Genomic DNA, 21984 nt, shown 5'->3' with positions numbered 1-21984 from the left:
GCAATAAGTTTAGTTCACCTTGCGCTAGTTATGCATTTTGTTGTGCCCTTTAGTGTAATTGCTTTTATATTTAATGGGACCATCCAAAGATTTCTGTTTTGGGTGGACGGTTAGCATCACATTTTCGACTGTGTGTTGAACCCTGTATGTCTTTTTTTGTGAGGTTTTTTTTTTGTCGTCGTTAAGTTTCATATTTGTCTGAAGCAGATTGAAGCATTTGGTTTTTTTTCATTTTGAAGAGAAATAAGTTTCACTTTTGTAGAATGCGCAAATATAATGTGTATTCAACTACTGTTTCATATCTAACCTGTTTTCTTCAATATTGAAAGGGATCAATGAGAGTTAATCTTAAGCCTCCTGCAAGGTTTCGAAAATGGTATCATGTTGTTTATTTCAGTATACTTAACTTATATGGGTTATATACTATTAATTGTAACATTTTCAGTTTAAGTTTAAGTTGCAGTAAATGGGCTTAGTCATAGATTTTCATAAAATTTTGGAAAGTTTTTTGAGCTTTTATTGAAAATCGAAACTAACTAATACGCACCTAAACATTACTGATTGAATTCCGTCAACATAGATGAACACCTACAGTGTGAAGTAAGCACATACAATCGGCAAAAACGTTCTTTAATTTGTTTTAAAATAATCAAATCTTTAATTTAATCAAAAAATTATTAACCAAAAAAAACCCACTCTTTGTTGTCAATTGGTACAATATTTTCCATTTTAATTATGTACACCGAGTTCGTTTTATTGTTTAACATGATTCAAAATAGTTTACTTGGTGAGAAATACCACATAATGTCGAAGTTATTTTAACGTCAACGCGTTATGGGCCCTAAAACGTAGATTTTTGATAATTTTGTTATACCATTTAGGAAAGAGTTAGGTTAAATCACAAAAAAAACAAGTCGGTGATTAGCATTTTTTTTTCTTCATTCAAACAGAAATTTATGCATTAACAATATTTTAGTTTTTTTTAAAGAAAAATCTATGGATTTGAATTTAGACATTTGATAATTTTTATACAAATGAATGAACGTTTTTCGATATGTGGTTTCACAAATGTTCATATATCTTGATAGAATTAAATCAGTAATATTTAGGAAGATAAAAGAGGTAAAGGCATTATTTTTTTATATAGATTTTCATATATAATTCAACGAGTCAAAGTTGTATACAACATTTTACCAAAAACTGTGACATACCATACTTTCTGTTCATTGACTTTAAACGGTTATCCGATATCCAGAGAGAGCTATTTTAATAAGTGGCATTGCAATATTGACAATTAAATCCTAAAATAAAGGTAAACTTCTACCAATTTCATTAATGTTAGATTTACATAAAAAGAAAGAGATAGAACGGTCACCTTTGAAGACAAGACTCCCCTTTATTATAATTATACAGAAACATTTTAATTGTTTTCGAACAAAATGTCAGTTAACCGAATAATATAGACTCACCCCGTCACCGATTCTCACCGATTGAGTCACTATGATGTAATTTCAAAATTATTTTTTGTCATTTTTTTAACATTGTCAATTTAAAAGGTTATCAAGTAACAAGAGCGGGTCATATGATTTTATATCTTATTTATGTATGTGGCACTGGCTATGGCATTGAAATATTGATTTAAAATGAATGTATTGATGTTAGATTAACACACACACAATAAAAAAAGAGATGGAATAATCATTGTTGCAGACAAGACTACCCTTTTTATGTAATTTTACAAAAACCTTTAAATTATTTTCTTAAAGCAGACAGTTCGGTCCTTCCAATCACTGCTTCCAACCAAAGATATTCACTCAACAGCACTCGGAGATCGCCGGAACTAAACGATTGATAAACTGTAAAGATTTGAATTAATGTTCTGTTTCTATATTCCTTTCGGGGTTTCTTTGATATATATATGAAAGAGTTATCAAAGGTACCAGGATTATAATTTTGTACGCCAGACGCGCGTTTCGTCTACATAAGACTCATCAGTGACGCTCATATCAAAATATTTATAAAGCCAAACAAGTAAAAAGTTGAAGAGCATTGAGGATCCAAAATTCAAAAAAGTTGTGCCAAATACGACTAAGCCTAAGGTAATCTATGCCTGGGATAAGAAAATCCTTAGTGTTTCGAAAAATTCAAAGTTTTGTAAACAGGAAATTTAAAAAATGACCACATTATTGATATTCATGTCAACACCGGAGTGGCGTGCTCTGTACTTATACATCCCGTTAGTGTGCTATTATAAAACATTTTTGCGAATGTGCTTTTATTGTCTTTATGCATTTTTTTTGTGTTTATTTGATACCTATATCTTACGAGGCTCTGTACTAATACATCCCGTCATTGTGTTATTGTACTATGGTAAATTTGAGAATTCTTGTTTTTAATTGTTGCTAAATGATTTGTCTTAATGACATTTTGTGATTATTTGTTACATATTTGTTTGTTTTATAGTGATTAAGATCACAATGTTGACCGCTGTACCCCTATTTTGAAATTTTTACCTTTTATGTCTGTTTTTTTTGTGTTCACGTATCGTTGTCAATATAATGGAATTTAATGCACTGTTATACAAGGGAGAGACTAGGGTATCACCAAACCAGTATTCAGCACTTCGGTGTTGACATGAATATCAATTATATGGTCATTTTATAAAAATTTTTGTTTACAAAAGTATGAATTTTGAGAAATACTAAGGATTTTCTGATTCCAGATAATGATTACCTTAGCCGTATTTGGCACAATTTTTTGGGGGAATTTTGGTCCTCAATGCTCTTCAAATTTGTACTTGTATGGCTTGCATTTTTGTGATTTTACTTTTGAATAACTATTTTGATCTGAACTTCACTGATGAGTCTTAAATAGACGAGACGCGAGTCTGACGTATTAAAATATAATCCTGGTACCATTGATAATTATTTAAACCTGCAGGTTAAATTCACCATTTGTGTACATATTAAGAAATTGCCTGTACCAAGTCAGGAATATGACAGTTGTTATCCTTTCTATTGGTGTGATTGAGCTTTTCATTTGATTAGGGACTTTAAGTTCAGTATTTTTGTGATTTTACTTTTTAATACTAATTTGTTATATTTATTCTATCTAATAAGGTAACGATGGGAAACGATGATATATATATAAATATCCGTTGTAGTCACTCATTTATCGAAGATTCAATTATTTTTCTTCACGATTTTCTTATTTGTCGTCTTTTGAAATCAAACCATCTAACTAAAAAGAAAATCAAATTTAATTAAATGATGCTACATTTGAAAAAGAAGAATTGATTTTAACTCCTAAACATTTAGTCTATTACAGTTACACTAATTGTCGTGCAATACATATCGTGAGAATATAACTTTATATAGTTAAATAAATAATAGATATAAGAAGGTGTGGTATGAGTGCCAATGAGACATTTCTCCATCCAAGTCAAAATGACGTTGGTAACGTAAAATGTTATTTTCTCGACGTCAAACTGTGATATATTGGGAAAGATGCATTTTCGACTGATTTTTTTTATCATTTAAACGTAATTAACTTGAAAACGAGTTCATGGAACCCTCTTTTCTAAATTAACACTTAGTTTGATTAAATATCAAGATAAGTTGTACCAATTTTTTATGAAAACGTCAATAGTGCATTTTTTTAATTTAATAAAAAAATTACGTGTTTTTCTACATTCATGAACATTTGATAAACATGAGTTGTTTTTTAAAAATAAAATACATAAATTTATAGGCCATTTATATGAAACAGAAATTGCAAATAATTACTATACTATATATAAAAATATTAATTTTCGCGAACCATTTAGGTCACGGAAATTCCAAAATATGGCATCAGTAAGGAGAGTTGTGCAAATAATGTGAATACACAGAACCCCCATCCAAATTATCTCTAGCCAAAAGTATTTATCTTTTTCTATTTTATATGTACTAACAATATTCAATTTTTCTATAATTTCGATTAAAATATTACAAAATCTGAGTAAAAATAGATCGAATGCCCCAAATAAACATTGTTTGATTGGTTGAAGTACTGTGGCGTCGATGCTTAGCATAATAAGCCTCGATGTAAAGCACACGCTTCACAGGAATAAGGAGAGTTTTACAAATAATGTGAATACACAGATCCTCCATCCTATTTATATTTTGCTGGAAATGTTGCAGTGTTCATCATTTCTGTTTTGATTCTGCTCACAACATTCCATTTTTTCTATTATTCCGATTTAAATATGTGGAACCCGCAATAAAAATAGATGGCCTCAATCACGTGGCCTCAATGGTTTAATAGCAACGCAAAAAAATCCATTAATCATGTTGTACTTTGTTACCAGTCGGAACTACTCGGCCTTTCTGGTTGCACGAAGTGAATAGCCGAGTAGTTCCGACTGACGATGTTACATAAGCCAAATCACGAGGTATATAATATACAAGGTTATAGATATTGTAACCCGGACTGTAACCTTGTATTTGTGCGCATGCGCGACCGGTACTGGGCGGATCCGGTAATTTCTACTTTCACTTTTTGAAAAAAAAATCTTCTATGTGGAGATAGATTTGTACGCTTTTATTTACATTTATCTGCGAAAGAAAATACACGTCGTGCTCAGTTGTTGAAGTGGCTCTCTTCCCAGTACTTCAGAGCACACATAACGTCTAAAAAGTAAAAAAAAACATGTGAAAGGTATGCAAAATAATGCATTGTAGCAATGAAAACATACATGATCAACTTTAAATGCAAAATAACATTTAAAACTAGGAAAGGAGGCTAACCCCCCCCCCCCCCCCCCCCCTTCTTTTCCTTTTCCAACTAAAAAATGTGATTTGGTTCAAAAGAGTCCGACAATAAATTCTTTTTATGTGTATTTATCATGTCAGTGTGCATAGGAGGTGACCAAATCATTTCTTGCGGCGTCAAGAAAGTCTTAAAAATATTGTTATGGATCGTGCATGTATGAGGGGGGATAGGGCCTTTATCAGGACTCCAGGATCTGGTGTTTTTAGGCTCAGGGTTTCGGGATCTATTAAGAGATAAGGAATTCTTTTTTTGAATTACTAGTACTGGATGTCCGAATTTAAATTTATTTAAATTCGGGATTTCATGTTTAAGGGATCAGGACCCCTCCTACCCCTGGTCATGTATGAGGGTGATACTTGTAATCCCTGGGAAATCGGGAAATCACAAATAACCGTTAAAAAAAATTGGCAAATGACGTTTATAACAGTAATTTTTGGTGCATGACTATAAAAAAGTACACATTCCTTTAGGTGATATCAAAATCAATTAATTTTGACACTGTCAAGAGTGGATAAATATCGTATTGCAAAAGATTATGTGGTGAAATCTGTTTCTCTGTCTTCATGTCGTCACAATGGGAATTTCAAATAATAGCCTAGATAGATAGATTTGTGTTAGGACTTGAAACTTGAAACCTATATGGTGAAAAATGTAACAAATCTTGTAAAACGAGAGTGGTTTGATGTTGATGGTAATTTACATACATCTCATCAGGGGCGAATCCAGCCATTTAAAAAAGGGGGGGTCCAACTATAAGTCACCATTCCAATGCATTGATCGTTAAAAAAAGGGGGGTTCCAACCCCCCTGAACCCACCCCTGGATCCGCCACTGCACCTTATCACTATGTGTCCACCATAACTGGATATCACACAGGTTGTAGTAAAATTTTGAAGTAAAAAAAAAACTGAAGCCACAAAGGAAAAATGATTGTCATGATTGTTGTATTCGTCATAAGTTCTATGCAGTCGGGTCAGCCAGGATTACCAATAATTAAGGTGTATTCAATATGATAGATAATTGCTATATATCTAGGACCTCACTTGATTTATCTCTTCTGTCACTTTATGATATTGATCGAGGGTGATGCGGCATGTGATACGGATTTTGCCATGTTATATACGCTTTATCATATATTTCACCAGACTTTATATATATGTCACCATACTTTATATATCTGTCACCACACTTTATATATATACATATTTATGTCACCAGACTTTATATATCTGTCACCACACTTTATATATATATGTCACCAGACTTTATATATCTGTCACCACACTTTTTATATCTGTCACCACATTTTATATATCCGTCACCACACTTCATATATCTGTCACCAGACTTTATATATTTGTCACCATAATATCTGTCACCACACTTTATATATATATGTCACCAGACTCCGTCACAACACTTTATATATCTGTCACCACACTTAATATATATCTGTCACCACACTTAATATATATCTGTCACCACACTTTATATTCTGTCACCACACTTTATATATCTATCACCAGACATTATATATCTGTCACCACACTTTGTATATCTGTCATTACACTTGACATATCCATAACCACACTTTATATATCTATCACTACTTTATATATCTGTCACCACACTTTATATTCTGCCACCACACTTTATATATCTGCCACCACACTTTATATATCTGTCACTGAACTTTCTATATCTGTCACCACACTTTATATATCTGTCACCAAACTTTATATATCAGTCGTCACACTTTATATATCTGTCACCATACTTTATATATCTGTCACCACATTTTATATATCTGTCACCACTCTTTGTATATCTATCACCATACTTTATATATCTGTCATTACACTTGACATATCCATCACCACAATTTATATATCTATCACCACTTTATATATCTGTCACAAAACTTTATATATCTATCACCACACTTTATATATCTATCACCATACTTTATATATCTGTCACCACACTTTATATATCAATCAGCACACTTTATATATCTGTTACCACACTTTTTAAATCAATCAGCACACTTTATATATCTGTCACCACACTTTATATATCTATCACCATACTTTATATATCTTTCACCACACTTTATATATCTGTCACCACACTTTATATATCTATCACCATACTTTATATATCTTTCACCACACTTTATATATCTGCCACCACACTTTATATATCCATCATGTCACTGTATATCTATCAACCCACTTTATATATCTGTCACCACACCTTATATATCTGTCACCACACCTTATATATCTGTCACCACACTTAACATATCCATCACCACACTTTATATATCAATCACCTCACTAAAAATATCTATCACCTCTCTTTATATATCTATAATTACACTTTATATATCAATCAACACACTTTATATATCTATCACCGCTCTTTATATATCTGTCACCACACTTTATATATCTGTCACAACACACAATATATCTGTCACCACACTTAACATATCCATCATCACCCTTCATATATCAATCACCTCACAATATATATTTATCACCTCACTTTATATATCTATCATTACACTTAATATATCTGTCACCAGACTTTATATATCTATCCCCACACTTTGCATATCTGTCACCATGCTTTATATATCTATCACAACACTTTAAGTATCTGCATCAAACCTTATATACCTGTCACCAGACTTTATATATCTATCACCACACTTTATTTATCTGTTACCACACTTTATATATTTATCACCACACTTTATTTATCTGTTACCACACTTTATATATCTCACCACACTTTATATATGTGTCACAATATTTTATATATCTGTCACAACACTTTATATATCTGCCACCACACTTCATAAATCTTTCACCACACTTTTAACATCTGTGACCACACTATATATATCCATCACCACACTTTATGTATCCATCACCTCAATGTATATTTTTCTATCACCTCACTTTATATATCTATCACTACTTTATAAATCTATCACCACACTTTATATATATGTACCATTATTTATATATCTGTCACTACACTTAACATATTCATGATCACACTTTATATATCACTCGCCCCACTATATCTATATCTATCTACTCACTTTATATATCTGTCACAACACTCTATATATCTGTCACTAGACTTTATATATCTATCACCACACTTTATATATCTGTCACCACACTTAACATCTCCATCACCACACTATATATATCAATCACCTCACTATATATATCTATCACCTCACTTTATATATCTCTAACTACACTCTATATATATGTCACCAGACTTTATATATCTATTCCCACACTTTACATATCTTTCACGACTTTTTATATATCTATCACCACAATTTATGTATCTTTCACTCCACTTTATTTATCTGTTACCACACTTTATATATCTATCACCACACTATATAAATGTGTCACCATACTGTATATATTTGTCACCACACCATATATGTCTGTCACCATACTTCATAAATCTTTCACCACACTTTTTATATCTGTCATCACACATTATATATACATCACCACACCTTATACACATCACCACACCTTATACACATCACCACATCTTATATATCTATCACCTCACTTTATATATCTATCACCATACTTCATAAACAAATCACCTCACTTTATATTTATCTGTCACTAAACTTTATACATCTATCACCACACTGTTCATTTGTCACTATTCTGTTCATCTGTCACTACACATTATATATCTGTCACCAGACTTTATATATCTATCACCACACCTTATATATCTGTCACCATACTTTATATATCTATCACTACACTTAACGTATCCATGATCACACTATATATATCCATCACGTCACTACATATATCTATCACCTCACTTTATATATTTATCACAGTAACTACACTTAATATATTTATCACCAAACTAAATATATCTATCACCACACTTTATAAATCTATCATCACACTTTATATATCTATCATCACACTTTATACATCTATCACCTAACTGATCATATGTCACAACACTTCATATATCTATCAACACGCTGTATATATGTCACCACACTTTGTATATATATCACTTCATTCTATATAAGTAAGACCTCATTTTATTAATATACCACCTCTGTTTATATATCTATCACCTTATTCAATATATCTATCAATACAATGTACATCTTTCACTACATTTTATATCTCTATCACCTCACTTTATACATATATCACCACACTGTGTATCTGTCACCACAATGTGTATATCTGTCATCTCACTTTATATATCTTTCACCTTTATCTTTCTCCTCATTTATATATGTATGACATCACTGAAAATATTTTATTGACCTCACTGTTGATATTTTTTCACCATATTTTATATATGTATCCCCTCCACATATGTATCTTTTAACTAACTGCACTGTTTAAATCAATCACAAGACCATTGATATATATATATATATAGACGTACTTATGAATATAATTATTTTCTGTGACTGTATCTTACATTAATTTGTAGGATCCTTTACTATAGATAATTTAGCTGATCTGTAAACAATCACATCTTCATGCCTTATATATCATGTACTGTAGTACGCCGCTTGATTAAAACTGACGTGGAAAGGTAACATATGCCCACCGAAAGCTCTTTTTTGAGAGCCCAGGTGGTCGTGTGGTCTAGCGGGACGGCTGCAGTGCAAATTTACAGATCTAACATTGTTGGGTTGATGTTTAGACGAGTTGTATATATATATATATATATAAACGAGTCTAAATTGAAAACTACGTTCAAACCTATGACTGCGTTGGATAAAAACCGCAATTTTTATACGTGTGCATGTCAAACAAATTTCGTTGTAGAAGGGTCTAAAAACAGCACAAACAACATTTTCCAAAAGACCAAAAGAGTGAAAAAGTATATTTAAACAAAACGCATTTGACTAACAGGTCGAACAACTGATGTTCTTTAACCCTGCTGACTGCCATTGGCGATTATATATATATATATATATTAGAACGTCTGAGTCAGTGACAACTCTACAACAGATGTATCCATCGGATCGCTATCAATGATGGTGATACATGGCTGTGTACATAATGTATATACAACTCGTCTAAACATCAACCCAACAATGTTAGATCTGTAAATAACATCTTCATGCCTTATATATCATGTACTGTAGTACGCCGCTAGATTAAAACTGACGTGGAAAGGTAACACATGCCCACTGAAAGCTCTTTATTTGAGAGCCCAGGTGGTCGTGTGGTCTAGCGGGACGGCTGCAGTGCAGGCGATTTGGTGTCACGATATCACAGTAGCATGGGTTCGAATCCCGGCGAGGGTGGAACCAAAAATTTGCAAATTTTTGGTTATATTATCCTTTTGTTTATATATCATCACACTGTATATATCTTAATACTGTTCTGTGTATTCTTTACCTCACTGTATATACACATAACCCCACTATAACTAATTTCACACTTATCACCTATCTATATCTATTTATCACCATCTTATCATATTTATAGTAACACAATGATTATATCTATCATCATTCTGTATCTATTTTTCACCAGACTGTATACTATAACTTGTATATTCTATAAGTGAGAGAAATATACTGGTCAATATATAATTTACTGTGAAAGGAGATATGCAGATATGCAATGTCTACTGAAAAATGTTTGTATAAGCGTGTATACTTATCATGTAGCGATTCTCAAATTCATTATTTATATTTTTTTTCTTCTTACAGAAATACCAAACGACATTTTGCAGGGATTTAGAGGTCGTTGCTGAAAATGAAAGAAAGAACATGGATACATCTAATTTTAAATGAAATAACAAGAATAGTTAAATGATTTACAACCAAGCAGCACTCAGTTATAGTGATGGTAAAGTATTTTTAGAAAATGATACTTGAAAAAAGATAACTCGAAAAAAAATGTATATAGTGTGGAGTTTTATATATTCCTCCATTGCTACAGTCGCTGTATTCATCACCACACTCTCCATATATATCCCAACAGTCTCAATAGGTACCCCCATACTATGATTATCTATCACTACAGTCTCAATAGCTACCCCCATACTATGATTATCTATCACTACAGTCTCAATAGCTATCTCCATACTATAATTATCTATCACAACAGTCTCAATAGCTATCCCCATACTATGATTATCTATCACTACACTCTCCATTCCGATGCCAACAGTCATTATGTATATATCATAATAGTCTCTATGTATATATCAGGATAATACAAAAGCTTCCCCTTTACTTTATTTATCAATCACCTCACTTTATATATCAATCACCACACTCTCTATATATATCCCCATACTCTCTATATCTACCCCAATAGTCTCTCTGCATATCTCCACACAATAAACCCCTATCATCTTACTTTATTTCTCAATCACCACACACACACTCTCTATATATCTATCCCCAACTCTCTTTATCTACCCCAAAAGTCTATCTGTGTATCTTTCCATAATAAACACCTATCACCTCACTTTATTTATCACTAACCTTACTGTATATATCAATCACCACACTCTATATATATATCCCCAACTCCCTATATCTGCCCCAAAAATCTCTCAGTATATCTCCACACAAAAAACACCTGTCATCTTACTTTATTTATCAATCACCTCACTTTATGTATCAATCACCACACACACACTCTCTATATATCTATCCCCCACTCTCTTTATCTACCCCAAAAGTCTATCTGTGTATCTTTCCATAATAAACACCTATCACCTCACTTTATTTATCACTAACCTTACTGTATATATCAATCACCACACTCTATATATATATCCCCAACTCCCTATATCTGCCCCAAAAATCTCTCTGCATATCTCCACACAATAAACCCCTATCATCTTACTTTATTTCTCAATCACCACACACACACTCTCTATATATCTATCCCCAACTCTCTTTATCTTCCCCAAAAGTCTATCTGTATATCTTCAAATAATAAACACATATCACCTCACTTCATTTATCAATCACCTCACTTTATATATCAATCACCAAACTTTCAATGTATATCCCAACAGTCTATGTTTATGACCACATCATAAATACCTGTCACCTCATTTTATTTATCAATCACCTCAGTTTATATATTAATCACCACACACTTTTTATATCTATCCCCATACTTTGGATATCTATCCCACAGTCTCTATGTTTATGACCAAATAACAAACACCAATCACTTTACTTTATTTATCCATCACCTCACTTTATATATAAATCACCACACACTTTTTATATCTATCCCCACAAAATAAACACCCATCATCTTACTTTATTTATCAATCACCTCACTTTATATATCAATCACCACTCACACACTCTCTATATCTATCCCCCACTCTTTTTGTCTACCCCAAAAGTCTCTCTGTATATCTTCACATAATAAACACCTATCACCACATTTTATTATCAATAACCTCACTTTATATAGCAATCAACACACTCTCTATATATATCCTCATAATCTCTGTGTCACTCACCACACTGTCAATATCTATACCCACAGTCTCTATGTTTATGACCACATTATCAACACCTATCACCTTACTTTATTTATCCATCACCTCACTTTATATATCAATCACCACACACTTTCTATATATATCCCCATACTCTCGATATGTATTCCCACAGTCTCTATGTTTCTGACCACATCATAAACACCTACCACCTTACTTTTTTAATCAATCACCTCACTTTATACATCAATCACCACACACTCTCTATATCTATCCCCAAACTCTCTATATCTACCCCCATAGTCTCTATGTTTATGACCAAATAACAAACACCAATCACTTTCCTTTATGTATCCATCATATAATTTTATATATCAATCACCACACACTTTCTATATATATCCCCATACTCTCGATATGTATTCCCACAGTCTCTATGTTTATGACCACATCATAAAAACCTACCACGTTACTTTTTTTAATCAATCACCTCACTTTATACATCAATCACCACACACTCTCTATATCTATCCCAAACTCTCTATATCTACCCCATAGTCTCTATGTTTATAACCAAATAACAAACACCAATCACTTTTCTTTATTTATCCATTGTCTAATTTTATATATCAATCACCACACACTCTCTATATCTATCCCCATACTCTCGATATGTATCCCCACAGTCTCTATGTTTATGACCACATTATAAATACCTATCACCTTACTTTATCTATCTATCACCTTACTTTATCTATCCATCACCTCACTTTATATATCAATCACCACACACTTTATATATATATCCCCATACTCTCAATATGTATCTCCACAGTCTTTATATTAATGACCACATCATAAACACCTATCACTTCATTTTATTTATCAATCACCTCACTTTATACATCAATCACCACACACTCTTTATATCTATAACCCACTCTCTATATCGACCCCAACAGTCTCTATGTATATTTCTACATATTAAACACCTTTACTTTATTGATCAATCACCTCACTGTATATTTTCACCTCAATTTATATTTTATTTCTATCACACCACTGGGTATATCTTTCAAAGCCCTATTTATATCATTTTAAAAGTAGATATGAGCATGATAATAATCCACCGTTTTGTACAGAAATCTGTTTATGTTTATTTAGATTTTAAACTTAAAATGACTCAATGTGACACCTCACTGTTATTATTTTTTTTCTTCAGAAAAATGAAACTAGATTTTTGAAAGATAGAACATAGAAGAAAAGGAAAAGGTAATCTTCATTGAAATTAAAAGTATTACTCATAGTTATCAAAGGTACCAGGATTATAATTTAGTACGCCAGACGCAAGTTTCGTCTACATAAGACTCATCAGTGACGCTCATATCAAAATAGTTATAAAACCAAACAAATACAAAGTTGAAGAGTATTAAGGATCCAAAATTCCAAAAAAATGTGTAAACAGGAAATTTATAAAAAATTACCAAATAATTGATATTCATATCAACACCAACACTTTACTCTTTACATATGTATGTAAAGAGTTAATTAGCAAAGTATTATACATATGATGTAAAGAGTTAATTAGCAAAGTATTATACATATGTATGTAAAGAGTTAATTAGCAAAGTATTATGCATATGTATGTAAAGAGTTAATAAGCAATTAAACAATCCTGGTTGAAATGAAATATTTTAAAAGAAATTATTTTTAAAGAATAGCTGCTCCAACATATCGTTCAATATTTTATGTAAATATCATGTCAGATATCTTTTCAATAAAAGGAGCAAATATGGTATACTAACTGTCAGTCAAAGATTCTAACATTCAAGATGAGTAAACCTTAAAAATATATTGTGTCAGTGTTATTGTACTTGTAACTAGGTCTACATGATACTTCTGCTGGCACACACATAACGTATATACCACCACATATTATATATCTAGTATAATTATGGCCACATATAATATATCTACCGCCACACATGATTAATCACCACACTACATAAATCATTCACCACAGTCTGTGTATTTATCACCACAATATTTTTGTCTATCACCACACTGTGGTCTATCACCACACTATTGTCTTTCACCACACTATGTTTGTCTATCACCACACTGTTGTCCATTACCACACTATTGTCTTTCACCGCACTATGTTTTTCTATCACCACACTATGTATGTCTATCACGACACTAAGTCTGTCTATCACCACACTATGTTTGTCTGTCACCATGTCTATCACCACACTTTGTTTGTCTATCACTTGAGTATGTTTGTCTATCACCACACTATTGTCTATCACCATGCTTTGTTTACCTATCACCACACTATGTATGTCTATCACTTCAGTATGTTTGTCTATCACAACACTATATATTTTAATCATCACAGTTTACATATTCACCAACACATTCTTATTACCAATACTTGATAAAAAGAAAAAAGTTATGATGAAGCCTTGTTTTCTCTCACATTGTCATTTCATAAAACAAAAAGGTAAATCATTTGAGTCATGGTTCTGTGTAAAGTCATTAGTAAAGAAAAAAATAATTTTAACTTTTCATTTAAATGATTGGTCTCACAAAAGAATTGTATTTCTGCATTACAAATTTTACAATTTGATACAATCTTGGGATTATGTTCTGTTTTTGCACTGATGAAACACTCCTCTTTATTCTTAGATGGAAAATAAATAACAACTGTTTGAGGCATTGAAATTCTGTATTGTATTGGACTTATTATTTATTCAACTGAACCATATATTATTTTGTAGGTTAAAGATTTAGTGCCGGCCTCACAATTAAGAAAGAATACGAACAAGCATTCTTTACAGAACAGGGGAGACTATTTTACTGTGCTTAGATCTGTGTTTTTGTTATAATTAATTAATATTGTAATTTGTTCTTGGATAAATATCTGCAATGTGGAGGACAACTGAACTGTGTTCTTATATATTGAAGACGTGCAATGATTTAAAATGCATTTAAGATGAACTTTTTACTACTCGGAAAATGGTTATCATTAAAGTAACAAACATAGAATTCATTTACAGGAATACATTTTATATTCTATGTATAAAATTTTATATCTAAAAGGTGAAAGTAAACAGATTCCTGGCTGTTTAAAATCAAATGAAAACAGTTTTATTGTGTAGTTAAGAATGTATATACGTTGTTCATGCATTTATGTATTGGAATATCTAGAATTGTACAATGTATTGAGTTTAGTGGATCTTTCGTTCTATGTTATTTAAGTTTTATTTTCATAAAATAAAAGTTCTAAAATTTAATCAATACTTTTACTTTGTATCAATGTGACAATTGTCCAGCAACAATCCTATATGATTGCTTTTCTGTATATATAATGAAATTCCTCATCTCTTTATTGACAAGAAATAAATATTGTGTCTATGATGATGATAAGAAAATGTAAACAGTCTTATGATATGGAGACTTGGAAAATCTTGAAATAATTATATATGAAGCTCATAAAATAGAGTCATTGGTTTCCGAAAATATTCAGATTATTCCAGAGGGAACATCTACAATCTTTTATATGCACATTTTATATGTTATCGACTGTTAGACATGCATAGGTACTCTAGTCAGGGTGAAATATATCCAAAAGACACTTATAGAGTAGGCTGTATGTGTTGAAATTCTCCATGAAAATTTATTCAGTAGGCTGCAAGTGTCAACCTTTGAGGACATCTACAATGCTTCATACACATTTGATATTTTACTAACTGCAAGGGATATATAGGTACATTGGTAAGGATGAAATCTTTCCACAAACATTTATACAGTAGGCTGCAAGTGTTGATATTTGAGAGGAAAAATCTACAATTCTTCATACATTTTTGGTATTTTCCCAACTGCAAGAGATATATAAAAGAGGAACGAAATATACAAGAGGAACAGTCAAACTCATAAATAGAAAATCTGAAGTACATTAGTAAGGATCAAATCTTTCCATAAACCTTTATGCAGTAGGCTGCAAGCGTTCATATTTGAGATAGATAATCTACCATCCTTCATACACATTTTGTATTTTACTAACTACAAGACATATAAAAAAACAAATATGAAATATTTCCAGGAAAATTATAAAGCTGTGGTTTGTGCTCATAGTTGAAGGCAGTATGGTGACCTTAAGTTGTTATTTTCTGTGTCGATTTGGTCTCTTGTGGAGAGTTGTCTCATTGACAATCATACCATATCTTCTTTTTTTTTATAATAAGGAGGATGTAAGTGTTGAGAAGGAACATCTACAATCCTTCATATATAGATATAACAAGATGTGATATGAGACAAATCTCAATTCAAGTCCCAAGTTGAAGAGTAACCAATTATAACATGTTTAAGTCAAAGTTCGGGCTTCAACACAGAGTTTTGGCGCACACCGAACGGCAAGCTATATAGGGCCCAAACTCATTAGTGTGAACCATTCAAATGGGAACACAAACGAATTTATCTAAATGAAAAAACGAGAAACACTTATGAACCACGTTAACAAACAACAACCACTGAACATCAGGTACCTAATGAGGACAGGCGAATAACAAATGCAGCGGAATTATTTTTTTTGATAGGTACCAAGCTGAACCCTTAACTTAACAACAGTGTTACATCACAACATAGAAAGACTCACTATGAAATATGAATTAAAATGGGTTAACTTAATCAAAAGACATATAACCACAAACTTGAATGTATACACTGAACGAATGAGTTTGATATATGCCACAATGATAATACAAAATCATTATAATAAGGGATTATATGTTAAACAATTTCACATGGATAACCATAACCTTTATTGTAAAGGATCACTGTTGGGAGTTTACCGACTACAGGAGCTATATAGATACTTGGGTATAACTGAAATCTATCAATGTACATTTATACAGTAGGCAGTATGTGCTTGAATTCGAAAAACAACACCTACAATCCTTTGAGTACATTTGATATAATACAAATTGCAGGATAATGGTCAGAATTTGTACAGTAGGCAGTATGAGCTTGAATTCGAGAAACAACACCTATAATCCTTTGAGTACATTTGATATAATACAAATTGCAGGATTATGGTCATAATTTGTGAATCTGCACAAACTATCGTATCGTTTATGTTGGCACCACCCACAAAACGTAAATCGTTAGTTCTTTATCTGTAATTTTATCTTCAAGTTGTCTTTGTGTTTACTTTTGTAGGACATGTATCTGCTCATTATATTACTCGTTGTAATTGTCACCATCTACTCTAAAACTCCTAACCGAAATGAAATAATCTTTTGGCATAATGTTAACTTTCTAATGGTGTAGTGCAATTTATATTGTAGTAGATTTTTGGGTCAGCATTGTATGTGGGTTCCATTACCGAAGCATGAACGTATTTTACAATTATAGGTTTATTTGAGAGATACACAGTGTTAAGGATTTGTATAGTGAGAAGGATTTTGCGGTTTATACACATTCTTGCCAATATTTATCCATAAATTCTGAAAACCCTTTATTACAATAATTTATACCTTCTCATAATCTTAACCATCTTACCATATAATCTTTAAGCATCTCATTCTTTTATCAGATTTTTATAGCGTATACTTTATGCACTTGGAGAAACACTTATATTCCCATGAAAAGCCTGAAATTAACAGATACGCAAGCTCAAAATATAATTGTAGTTATCTTTAAGGTAAATTCGTTTTGGCATGACTTATATCTCAATTATTATATAAATTAGGTTAAATCTTAAGTAGTTAATATACAGTTACACGAACGGCTGTTCTCTCAGTCGTATTGATTTAAATCAAGAAAGGATTTGTCTTCAGAATAACCGATATTGCTTCAATTTAATACGCCGTTTCAGACTGTGTTCCTTTTTTGAATAGCAGGTACACTTGTTCCAAGTTGGGGAGTAATTTTTAATCAATTATGCGACAGTTATATCAGTTGTCCATATAGTACTTAACCCTTTTGCACCATGGTATTGAAAAAGTCCAACATTATAGGTGTAAATCATATGTTAGCTGGTGTTCGCACATCAAACTTCAAGATCATTTAAGATCGACAGGTTATAGTTTTTAAAGTATCATCAGTCATCGAAACATTTAACAGAGTGTTGTAAGCAATTAAGATATTTTCTTCATTCCATTGTAAAATATGTTATAAATCTGAACATCGGACAGACGCTAAATTGATTTTTAGTCAAACAAATGTGTTAATGCTATACCTCCATTTCTATGATTACTGATAGAATAACTGAATGCAAACAAACAGAAAAATATATTGAAAACTTCTTCAAATCTTGTATCTTGTATGTTTTAACAAATAACAAAGTTTATTCATATATTTTTTTAAAAGTTTATTCACATGTATCAGGACAAATGTACACGTATCAAGTTCAACTTCTAACTAATTTTACTACTGACTTCTGTGCGTGAAAGATTCGTCGCTGGGCGTTGACCATTTATTCTAAAAACAGTTGTTGGCATGACACGTATTGAAAATGCCTGTACCAAGTCAGGAATATGGCAGTTCTTGTCCATTCGTTTTTGATGCGTTTTGTTATTTGATTTTGCCATGTGATTATGGACTTTACTAATTGATTTTCCTCTGAGTTCAGTATTTTTGTGATTTTACTTTTTATGTTCTTCTCATATATGTTATGATGGTATGATACTAAACCCCTTACGGGAAGGATTGTGCCTGATGTTCATATGATGAAATCATAATCATTCAGTCAGTTTAATCGAAGTCTGGAACTGGGATGTCAGTTAACTGCTAGTAGTCTGTGGTTATTTATGTATTATTGTCATTTTGTTTATTTTCTTTGGTTACATCTTCTGACATCAGACTCGGACTTCTCTTGAACTGAATTTTAATGTGCGTATTGTTATGCGTTTACTTTTCTACATTGGTTACAGATATAGGGGAGGGTTGAGATCTCACAAACATGTTTAACCCCGCCGCATTTTTGCGCCTGTCCCAAGTCAGGAGCGTCTGACCTTTGTTAGTCTTGTATTACTAGTATTTTAATTTTAGTTTCTTGTGTACGATTTGGAAATTAGTATGGCGTTCATTATCACTGGACTAGTATACATTTGTTTAGGGGCCAGCTGAAGGACGCCTCCGGGTGCTGGAATTTCTCGCTACATTGAAGACCTGTTGGTGACCTTCTGGTGTTGTTTTTTATTTTGTCGGGTTGTTGTCTCTTTGACACATTCCCCATTTCCATTCTCAATTTTATGCAACAGGAATCAATCAATATATATACCATAAAAAAAATCAAGTACTCAGAAAACGTGGAAAAGTTGTTCCAGCGAATGATTTAGTAACAAACAAATATGGTAGTCGGAAGAGGTAATACTTAATTAAATTCCATAAGAGTGAAATTATCTTCATTCAATAGCAAGTTACCTCTGTTAAGTAATTTTATATCACAACCAGATCTGAGCTTAAATCATGCCTTGAACATTCAACGATCCGTGTATATGAGAGAGTCGACAATTTGCTTAAATAAAATGACTATCTTCAGTTAAAAACCAAATCCTCTAGATATTTGCGGCTTCTGGTTGGTACTCCACAACATATATATTTTTTTTATCTTTTTATCTTCATCTCTATTATTAACAAATATCAGTCTTTTTCAATAATTCTAAACCACCCACGGAGAAAGATATGTTTAGTGAAGATTTTTGGTGTGGTTTGTGTTGCTAAGTCTTTAGGTTTTTTATGTTTTTTTTAAACTGTTGTTTGTGTTTGTGATTTGGTCTTTTTCTTTTTTATCTCTGGCGTTGTCCCTTTATTTTCTACTTCTCAGTTTGTAAGTCCCTTTGGTATCGATCGCCTCTCTTAAGCTTAACTTCTGCGAGGTTTTGAATAACTGCATCTGCTGTATGTTCCCTTCAAATCGATTGATAGTTGTGACTTTTTGAATCGCTATACTACTTTTTCAATCAAATGGTAGAATTTTTTTTTTTTATAAATAGCCATTTATTATCAGCAACTAATAATAGCATGTCCTCTTCGGTCAGGAAAATGATGAATACGGCATATATACGTGTAAAGAACTATGACGAAATCATCTTAGCTTTATATTTTCTCCATAAAACTGTATATTAATGTTCGGCAAATAAGTTAAAATGCATGACTGTAGTTTTTCGTATTTTTCGCCAGTGTCCATAGATTTGTTCGTGTGTTGTGAACAAAAGTGTATTATCAAGACATTTTCTTCATGAAAACTGTATATCAATGTTCGGCAAATAAAGTTAAAAACGCATGACTGTAGTTTTTTGTATTTTTTTCCAAATTACCCTTAGATTTGTTCGTGCACATGTGTTATGAACAAACGTGTATTATCAAAAGACAGCAAAGACCGTGTAGATTCCATTAACTACAAACAAGTTAAAAATATCTACCGGTACCTTTATGATTTTTTTGCTTTGAATAATTAAGACTTGATTTTCTCAATGCTAGTATGAAGAGATCAACTCTTTCGACTAATGTCTTTCTGGATTAGATATTTCACCTTATAATAAATTTCCAAGTATTACCCAAATCATGAAATAACGTCTTTTGAGTAACAAACAAGTTTTAACTAATTAACTGTGTAAATTCTTCAATGGTTTCAGTACATACAAATATACAAAAAAATACTGAGAACCACGGCTGATACAAACTGGTTCCTAGAATTCGGAACAATACCAACTGCCTATATCTCATAACCATAAACAAAACATATACAGACTGTATATGGGATTCACAGACAATAAAAAGACTAGATGTATCTTACAACCACAGAAATACAAAGACTGTTTTAAAAACCACAGACTATTTACATTCAGATAACTTTAAAGAACCAAAGACAATACATTCACGTACCTAACAATTAGACAATACTTAAGAATACATGCAGCGCTATAAAACCTGGTTAAATCCACCATTTTCTGCATTTGAGAATGCAGGTACGACATCAGGAATATAACCGTTGTTGTTTATTCATTTGATGTATTTCATCATTTGATTTTGCCATTTGATTGCTTTCCTTTTTGAATTTTCTTCGGAGTTCAGTATTTATTTATTTCACCTCCTATGCATTATGTTTGATGTGTTTGAGCTTTTGATTTTGCCTTTGATCAGGGACGTTCCATTTCTGCTTTTCCTAGGAGCTCTGTAATTTTTTATTTTACTTCATACAAATCAAGCATATTCTTTTTGCTCTGCATGTTCTTTTTTTGTGTCATGGAAGAATACCCATATCATGTGTTATTCTAATACATGAAGAAAATCTTGAAGTAATCTTTCAATTAAACATTGTTTCACACATGCTTAGGACTTAAAAACTTGAAATGTGGTATGATTATCAAGAAGATAACTATCCAATGGAGACTTTCAACAATGGCAAAACACATACCATATTGTATAATGTAGTTCAAAAGGAGAAAACCAACCATGTCATTAGTGTAGACAACACATTCAGAAAGTGAGTAGGTTAAAATCAATCCAGTTTAGTCTGATGTATAATCATTCTGTAATTGCCAAAAGTGCATTTGATATAAAACATGTATAAGGCAATTTCCTATAAAAATTTTATTTCCAAGGGACATTACTCATGGTGAAATAGTGGATTTGA

General features: G+C 31.8%; 1 long non-coding RNA gene across 2 annotated transcripts; it reads left to right on the top strand.

The window, feature by feature from the left end:
• The first annotated feature begins 4561 nt into the window (after window positions 1-4561).
• On the top strand, window positions 4562-15637 carry LOC134725642 (uncharacterized). 2 transcript variants are annotated; one of them, XR_010108579.1, is made up of 4 exons: window positions 4562-4698; window positions 10576-10714; window positions 13564-13613; window positions 15122-15637. It is a non-coding gene; the product is annotated as an uncharacterized LOC134725642 (long non-coding RNA). The 2 variants fall into 2 exon arrangements; XR_010108580.1 differs by lacking the exon at window positions 4562-4698 and adding an exon at window positions 5396-5503.
• The last annotated feature ends 6347 nt before the right edge of the window (window positions 15638-21984 follow it).

Source organism: Mytilus trossulus, chromosome 7 (genome assembly GCF_036588685.1).
Source record: "Mytilus trossulus isolate FHL-02 chromosome 7, PNRI_Mtr1.1.1.hap1, whole genome shotgun sequence".
NCBI lineage: Eukaryota > Metazoa > Mollusca > Bivalvia > Mytilida > Mytilidae > Mytilus > Mytilus trossulus.
Note: the sequence above shows the minus strand (reverse complement) of the source record. Positions and strands in the feature narration are given on the sequence as shown.